Here is a 9,346-nt window from a genome sequence, read left to right as displayed (position 1 = left end):
ATTATTATTCTGTTATTATAATTACTTCATCCACTCAAATATATTCTTTGTATCGCTATTTTCGCACTTTAGTAAATCATTCTAAATCTATCAGCAATCAAAAAAAAAGTTTTGATTCCTTTTGTTCTTCTTTTCACAAACAAAATTAAGTTTTCTGGCCACACCAATTACAATTACTAGATGCCCTTTTGTTGGGATCTTTGACCTGCTCTCCCGGGATATATACGTACATATGCATATAGATATATACTAATTGTGGACATATGTACATGCACAGGTACACATGTTTCTTTAGGCACGAGCAACTGCCGCTCTATTTCGACTTTTAATGCTGGCACGTGTCAATTCTAATAAGAAAAATTTGTATCAATGAATGCAGTGATAACTAACATAAAGTGACCATCTCGCAACAATGCAAATTAATGTGATTTTAAATAGTACTACTTAATTATTGTTTTCACATGGGATGATCGAATTGTCGTGTCCACTCTATTTATACCCTGAATGACAGAAGCGGTAAAGATCAATTCCCCTGCTTTCTGAACAGCTCCTCACTGCACTTCGTTTCTTTTGAGCCAATTAAACCTACAGGACCGAATAATCACAAGACTTATTTTAAATGCATTACTATATTTTTCTTAGAATATTTGTTTCTTACCGGAAAATCTTAATTTCTTCTGGGTAAACCCAGACATGTGCTTGATCGCACTCGGGATNTTTGTTTCTTACCGGAAAATCTTAATTTCTTCTGGGTAAACCCAGACATGTGCTTGATCGCACTCGGGATCAATATCAGGTGCGAGTTTATTGGATTACCAACTTTGATCGACATTTGGTGTGGTAAAACTTTTATTGATTGAAATAAAACGTTGCCTTGACCACAAATTATTACCAGCAAAACAACTGCCTTTGGGTTTTTGGACTTCAACTCGGTTGTGATTATTGAGCAAACCACGGATTTATTTTACACTCCCTGCCTCGACGACTTCTAGAATGAAAAGAGTCGAAAAAGCTAAGCGGAAGTCACTTGTCACTAGTGACTTTTGACAGGTGTCACGGACTAGCTTTAGTTACGGCGCAGCAGCGCCAAAAATACGAAATTTCTCATTCCCCTTTTTTTTGCAGTACCGGGTGATTAAGATGAATCAATAAAAAAAGGCAAAGTAATACTAAAGGAAATAGTTAAGGAAAAAAAATGTTTAATTGGAAGAGAGTTATTTGCTATACGGCCGTACACACCCCCTGACCTAGAGTGTTGGTGGAGTCTCGTTCCGCATTATTTACTATGCTGGATATCCTTACGATGATATATGCCGCGATGCTTGCAGTTTTCGTCCTCTAGTTCATACATACAGTTTCCTTTGAGAGCAATTACCTTAGATTTGATAAATTTCGGAGCAAATTTGGAACAGAATTTTTTTGATGCATTGCTCAAGACAAAGTTTCTTCTGAAAACAGTATCCCCCACCGAAAATCCCTTTGCTGAGCTGCGAAGGTTATACCTTTTTGCAGACGTCTCAAAAGCTTTGGATATATTTTCCATTGCCGACTTTCTTATACATTGAAGTCGGTCGGATCTACCTAGAATTTGTTCATCGAGCGTTTGAAGTTGTCGGAGTAGTTGGTAGTCTTTACCGTTACTCAACATCTGTTGTCTAAAGAGGGCAGAGTAGGGCGTGCAACCGATTGATTGATGATAGGAGCTTCGGAGCGCTTCTGCAATACTAGGAAGATTTTTGTCCCATAGTGTCTGGTCCGACTTGAGGTATGCTCTGATTCCCTGTAATATGGACCGATTTACGCGTTCACTTGCATTCGCTTGAGGGCTATATAATGCCGTATACGTGTGTCGTATTCCTCTCCCGGATAGGAGGCCATTGAACTGAGCAGATTTGAACTGTTTTCCGTTGTCTGTCATTATAATCTCAGGAGTTCCAAAGATGCTAAATACGTATTCCGTAAGAAAGTTGCAAATAGGCTCGCTGGTGAACTTCTTTATGGTTTTCAACAGGACAAAATTTTTTTAATTGATCTAACACTATTAGGATACCGATATTTCCTTGTTTAGACCGTGGGTAAGGACCCAACAAGTCAATGTAGAGTTTTTGGATAGGTCGCTGAACTGTATATTTTGCAGTCATTGGAGGACGAAGTGTTGTATTTGGGCCCTTACTCAGTCTGCAGACATCGCATCTAGCAATAAAATCCTTCACATCTACTGTACTGTTTGGCCAATAAAAATTTGTGCGTAGGCGCTCCAGAGTTTTCGCAACTCCACCATGGGACTTAGTTGGAGGACAATGAGCAGTTTTAATTAAACCCTCGACTAATGTTTTTGGAACCCACAACTTCCAATTGAATGTTTCCCGCTCATGATCACCATTTGGGAATTCCGTGCGTTTATAAACATGCTTATCAACAAGCCGGATATCAGGCAACCGGGACTCGTTGTCGCGTACATATTTTCTCAACTTCGAATATTCTTCTGACTCAAACTCAGCTGAGTCTAGATCAATAAGTGGGTCTACTTCCAATTCCTCTAGCTTATGTGTTACCACAAATTCTTCGAAGTTTTGCCGTGAAAGACAATCGGGTACAACGTTTTGAGATCCTCTTCTATGTTCGATCTTAAATCTGAAACCCTGGAGCTTAAGCGACCAACGAGCTAAACGACCTGACAAGTCTGTTTGTCGCATTAACCACTGCAAGCTTGCGTGGTCCGTTACAATGGCGAAATCCTGTCCCTCAACGTAGGCTATGAATTTCTTGAGGCTCAGAATCGCAGCCAAGCATTCTAGTTCAGTTACACTGTAATTGCTTTGGGCTTTGTTTAACTTCTGCGAAAAATACGCGATAGGAACTTCTATGCCATCATCGTTCTTCTGCGCTAGGACTGCACCAACACCAAGTTTACTTGCATCACACTGGATGATAAATGGTTTTTGGTAGTTTGGGTTAGGACTGGAGCTGAACACAACTTTTCCTTGAGAATACTAAATGCTTCTTGGGCATCCTCACCCCACTCGAATTTACTACCTTTTTTAAGCAAGTTGGTAAGAGGAGTTGTTACCGTAGCAAAATTATCAACAAATCTGCGATACCACCCAGCCATACCGAGAAAACGCCTTAATTGTTTAACGTTTGTAGGCCTCGGGTAATTTACCACTGATGATATTTTGTCTGGATCAGTGCGTAAAGTCCCATTTCCTACAATGTACCCTAGGTATCTAACTTCGCGAATACAAAACTTGCTTTTCTGTACATTTATAGTTAACCCAGCCTTTCTAAGGTGGTCAGCAACATCAGCCAATATCCTAGTGTGGGTTTCAAAATCTGCGGATATTATTAAAAGGTCATCTAAATATACGAAGACCTGATCCTTAAGTGCTGGTGGTATAATTCGATCCATTAGTCTGCAAAGAGCTTGCGGTGCGTTGCAGAGGCCAAATGGCATGACACGATAGCGATACAGGGGCCGATTCGGAACGGTAAAGCATGTAAAATCTCTGGAGTTTTCGGCTAGTGGGATCTGCCAAAATGCTCGACGAAGGTCAAGGAAGCTAATGAACTCAGCTTTCGGCAACCTACTGAGGATTCCATCTATATGTGGAAGTGGGTATGCATCTTTAACAGTCAGGCTATTGACTTTCCGCGAATCTAAGCAAAGGCGAACTTTGTTGCTCTTTCTAACTAAGACGACCGGGCTAGACCACGGACTGTTTGGTGCTTCCTCGATAACTCCCAACTTCAACATCTCATCGATTTCCGCATGCACTAACTTTTCTACCGCTGGCGATATCGGAAACCATCTTTGCTTCACCGGACGTGCATTAGGCTCAAGCTCAATAACGTGCTCCATTAAATGGGTTTTCCCTAATCCTTCTTTTTCAAAGTTTGGAAACCGGTTTATAACAAGGTTTAGCTGACGTTCCTGTTGGACAGACAGAGGAATTGCATCTTCTCCTACACAATTCTCTTTAGAAACGCAACTGATCTCAGGTATAATCCCAGGAGCGATTTGGAAATTTCCCCAAAAATCAACTCCTAGAATCAGTTTTTGATTAATGCTCGGAATAATAAAAAAAATTATCTTTTTACTCTCATTGTTAAATTTTACATCTAGTTCAATATTGCCAAATACAACTTGTTTCTGACCATCGGCTGTACAAACGTATACTTTGTGTTGCCGAAGGTCCTGCTTTCTACACATTTCCTCAGCTAACGAGCCCCCTATACAGGAAACCTGGGCTCCACTATCAAGAAGACCTAAACAATTCTGACCCAATATCTCCACTTCCGCATATGGCCGTATGTCGTTACACTTATGTTTAATTGAACATATGAAGTTGCTTAGCATTTTCCTGTTTGACCTCACGTTTTTCCAAAAGTGTTTTATGCGACTAGAAGAACGGTTGGGATTTGTAACAACGCTATCTTTTTCTTTATCAAAAATTCTGGAACGTATTTCGTTGTAATTACGTGGGCGAACATCATAGGGTATTATGTTTGTTAAAAGTGGACTTTTCTGAGTATTAGGTGCATCTTGGCGTGTTAAAAACTTTTTTATGTCTTGTGTTTTGTGTCGTAGCGAGGATTCTGGTGGAGAACCTCGCTCTTCTGTAAGTTTTCCGACCTACATTTGGTGCAGTTGGGCTTGTATATTCCCGGAGAACCGCAGCCGTAGCAAAATATTGTCCTATCTGCAAGACAGTCGAAAAATCTGTGCCCTTCCGCACGACAATTCCAGCACACTAAATTAGTCTTGTTTGTATTTTTATGTATGTCATCGATCTCAACTACTTCATCTACTCCCTCTATGATATCGTCATTGTCGTACAGTTCGTTTATAAGACGACGGGGTAAATGTCGCTGATTTTGGGGTGGCACAGTGGGCACAATTGATTTTGAGACTTCGTTTAAAAGATTTTCGCCTTTCAGGCACAATTTACGCAGTTCTGCAAGTGAGGTTACGGGTACGTATAGTAGCTGTTGTCGAATGCGAGGACGCGNACCCTCCGCCAATTTTAAGATAGCATTTCGGAAATCGTCAAAACTTTCGTAAAGGCATTGCTTTCTAGCTCGAATCAACTCTTTAATTTCCGTATCCGTTCTGTGTTCTTGGAAATTTGTACGAAGTGCTTGACATAATGTTGGCCATGTCACCCGCTGGACAGACCGCCTGTAAAGCCAATACCAATCCTTAGCTTCATTGGTGAAGAGGCTTTGTACATGCTCACATAATACGTTGAAATTACCACCTAACGTGTCTATTACCTGCGATTCTATTCGGTGAAGGAAGTTATCTACTAAAGGGTTGCAGAATTACATTTGTCTCTTCTACGCTTGAAAGCACTCTTTGCTTTGTACTCTACTCCCAAGTAGAATGCTTATATCTCTCCGCGCAAAGCCATTACTCTTCATCGCAAGTGCAAATGCTAGTGATACTTCTTCTGTTGAGCCAAATTGTGTACACTACTTGCCACGATCGCGCAATACAGGCACACGACGCTACGCCAACGAGTACAGAAAATATTACACGCTTGCTTGCAGTAATCGAAAGTGCTTGTGGTGCTTGTGTATTCGAAATTCCTCGTCGTATTTGGTCGTTTGCGACTTGACTGGCAACGCATGCGCACAATTAATAAATTTGCATAATGGAGCTTGACAACGTAAATATTAATATTAAATACATATTTCGCTTCTATCATTTTATTGCATTAATGTTTGCAGTCATTTACCAACGATCCACCTGCTACAAACGTTAGTTTTAGTAGTAGTTTGAGTAATAGTGTCATAAGAGAAAAAATTATTAGCGGCGAGTTTAAAATTTCTAAGGGTACTGGGAAAAGTAAAGTAAAACGTGTTTCAATGTATTAAAGCACTGCAAAAAATCAACCTCAAACTTATTGAAGCACAAGTGCGTTATAAGATACTCAATGAATAGTAACAGCGAAAATGTACTATTTTCCGAAATCGACAAAACTTGTACTAAAAATGAATGTAAGCGGCTCATGGCAGAATTCAATGTAGATGCATTACATACTGAAAATAGTTTATTGTTCAGAGATTTTGTTCAACCAAGACAAACGCTTAGTATTGAAAATAAAATCTATAGAGAAATTCATAAGTACGAAAGCACTGATGTTGAATTTTATGACGATTTCGATATTGTGCACTGGTGGGACGGTCATAAAAATGATTTCCCAATTTTATATAAACTGAGCTGTCGAATTTTAGCAACTCCGGCATCCTCAGCTCCTTTTGAAAGAGCATTTTCACTGAGAAACGTTGCAGTATTAGTTGTAATGACAGCGCAATAAACAGGATAATGTTCCTACATTCAAGCATTGGTTAAAAGTATGTATATTAAAAAAATTTGAATTAATTAAAATTTATATTAAGAAAAAATTAACAATTTTTCGTAAAAATATCGAGCTCTTTTATTGGTTTACTTAGAATGGTTTTAAGTATGCAGTTTTGTAGCCCATTCAATTTTAGTACAATGAAGTGCAAGTTTGCAAAGCAAGACTTACCGTTGATATTGGTAATTTTTTTTTTGTTGAAGCTGTTGGTCATTTTCTCCATATAAAAAGAATCGTGTTAACATACTTCGTATGGAAGAAATGACTGACACCGTCAATAAATTCCAAAATATCAACTGTATGTTCGTGCTACTTCAAACTTGCACTTTATTCTATTAAAATTGAATGGGCTAGTAAGCTGCATATCCAACCAAATCTAATGAAAAAGCTAGAAATTTTTATGAAAGTTTGTAGAATATTTAATATTGCAAAACGTTTAAATCTTGCATTGCAAAACTTTTCAATAAATGGTTGGCGTATACATACATAATTATTTTTTTTGAAAATCATTCTTTTGTTAATTTTATATTTTCTTTCCTTAAATATTTAATCTGGAATATTATACCCATTTTCGTTTAACAAATTAACTATACACATTTCTTTAACATTGAGTAGTTTTCAAAACTTTATTCATTACCTTATTGCAGCAAAGGCGTTCGCTGAAATAAATACATACATATGTATGTACATATGTATGTGCATATATATTGTATATTTTTAATCAAATAACGTAGTAGTAAGGGCAAGCATCAACAATATCTTTGATGTAAATACAAATGTATCTACATGTGTGCATAAGCACATAAATAGCATAACCCAAACACCAACAATCAACAGCTCTATGAAAATACTCAAATACTCGCAAGCACAGTACACTGCTTGCGGATATCTTCAGTCGAGGTAATTGTGTTTGCAAAGCCAGTACTTCTTTTCTTGCTATTGATCGGGTTTTTACTTACGCATACTCCAAGCGGTTTGTGTTTGCCCGCACTCAACAAGAGAATGGAGAGATAAAGAGAGTAGATAATTGCGCTGCTAACAAATGTCTTGTTGGGCAACTCAAATGTATCCGTGCAGTGTTTTATTATCTACCGATAATTTGGAAGACCCGTCAAATTTTATGTCCCAACTGGCTATAAGCTGAGCTATCCTGCCTGAGTTCGGAACGCTCGAAATGTCACTAAATCTGAATTGGTCTATTTGCCTGTGGAAATTATCGGGGTTATTAAGGTTATCGCGAGCCCAAATCGGCGTCGAGTTCACTGAATTTCTGTTAGGTCTAGGAGTGGTACTATTTGGTGGAGCGTTTGCTGCCATTGATTGGGATACCTGGGGTTGAGGTGCATTAGTAATGCCGTGGTTAAGGTTCAACCTTGCTAAAACATTGGACAGGGTACTTTCCAATCTCTGTTCCATTATTTGTGCTATACGTTCGTCTAGGTTTTCGAATGCTGCTGCCTGCCTTGCCGAAATTACAGCACCAACAATGTTGCGTATCCGTGCTTCTTCATTCTCGTTACATTCGGCTGCTTGGTTTTCGTTCATAACTTGGTTTTCCAAAGGCAAACTAATTGCTCCTTGGACGTCTGGGTTCTCTTGCTGAGGGTTTGTTTGAGATTGTATATTCCTATTTGTATTTCCATTACCATTTTTTTGTGTTGGCTGGCCTCGATTTCGAAGGCCGAGACGGGGGAAATCTCTGCTGTTACATCGAGTTCTGCACTGCGGACAACTAGAATTGTGCTTTAACCAGTCCAAAAGGCAAGTTCGATGGAATTGATGAGCACAAGCTGTTTTCAGGACATCATCAGTTTCGGTATAAATATCACGACAAATCGTACATAGGTTAGAATGCAATGACAAGTTTTCATTACTTTGGCGTACGGACATTGTGGTCAGTGGCTCTAAATGCTTTAATTTAAAACAAAAAAAATCAAGTTCGGTGTAGTCGGTAAAAAAAATATCAATAAAAAGAAAAAAAAAGATCCGCTATAAAACGTTCAAAACACGATATAGATTTTGTTCTACTCCTCATGGATTTGTTGGCGGTATAAAAAAAAAAATGACTGTTTGGTTTGGACAATACAGGCTCAATCACAAACTCGAGCTTTGGTTATAAGCTCAAAACATTTATAAAATTCCAAAGCTATATGAGTCTTCGTACTTTGTTTCCACAGCTATCTAGAAAAAGGACTTTAAATGTTTAGTCAAAAACTAGTAACTTGAGCTTCTGTTCGCATAAACTAACTCTTTGGTTAGTAACCGAGCATAGAGCCTGACTATACCACAGTTCCAAAGGAGTCGTTTACGCTTCAACCCGAAGTTTAAAATTTCTACAATCTGATAGATGGTTTGTATTGCACTCCTACCAGTGGTCGATTCTGATATGCATATAGCATTCAAAAAGAAGCTGTTCCAATGCTGGTATTTATACAATGAAAGCAAATACTGGATGACATATTTTAATACAAGACGTGGTCAGATACTAAAGCATATATCAACTATAACGTTCTGATTTCCAACAATCTCTAAGTTAAAGAAAATAATAATCATCAGACGGACGAATCGGATGTATTCCATGACGGAACTTAGACCCAAAAGTTTCCTCTTTCGAAAGCATTCATAAACACTTAACGTTCAACCTTTGGGCCCCACGTTGGGCGCCATTTTATTTCTGTTATGAACTTCCCTTTATAATCGGTCTTTATGACACTTTTCTGCGGCATCCTGGTATTGTCTCATTCGCTACGGCGTGTGCACTGGCAATGGCCCGCTGCTTCAGTTGCGTGGGTTCATAAACGTAGCGTCAGAGACTAGAAAAGGAGGGGAGGCACAACGAAACAAAAGAAATTGCACACTGAATGGACCAAACAAACTACATGATTTCTATAATAGCTGGCTCCATAGGCATATATATGTATTTGTCCCACAGCCTGTTATATGTCTTCACAAACACAGCAGCGATTACTATTAATGCTGTCCCT

At 38.7% G+C, this 9,346-nt stretch overlaps 1 protein-coding gene across 1 annotated transcript in view; it reads right to left on the bottom strand.

Annotated features, from left to right (window-relative positions):
- Positions 1–9,346, bottom strand: part of LOC108360959 (cytoplasmic dynein 2 heavy chain 1-like) — a 153,055-nt gene that overhangs the window by 74,082 nt on the left and 69,627 nt on the right. The window lies entirely within an intron of this gene.

Source organism: Rhagoletis zephyria, unplaced genomic scaffold (assembly GCF_001687245.7).
Source record: "Rhagoletis zephyria isolate East Lansing unplaced genomic scaffold, Rhagoletis_zephyria_1.1 Rzeph_scaffold_00667, whole genome shotgun sequence".
NCBI classification, from domain to species: Eukaryota; Metazoa; Arthropoda; class Insecta; order Diptera; family Tephritidae; genus Rhagoletis; species Rhagoletis zephyria.
Note: the sequence above shows the minus strand (reverse complement) of the source record. Positions and strands in the feature narration are given on the sequence as shown.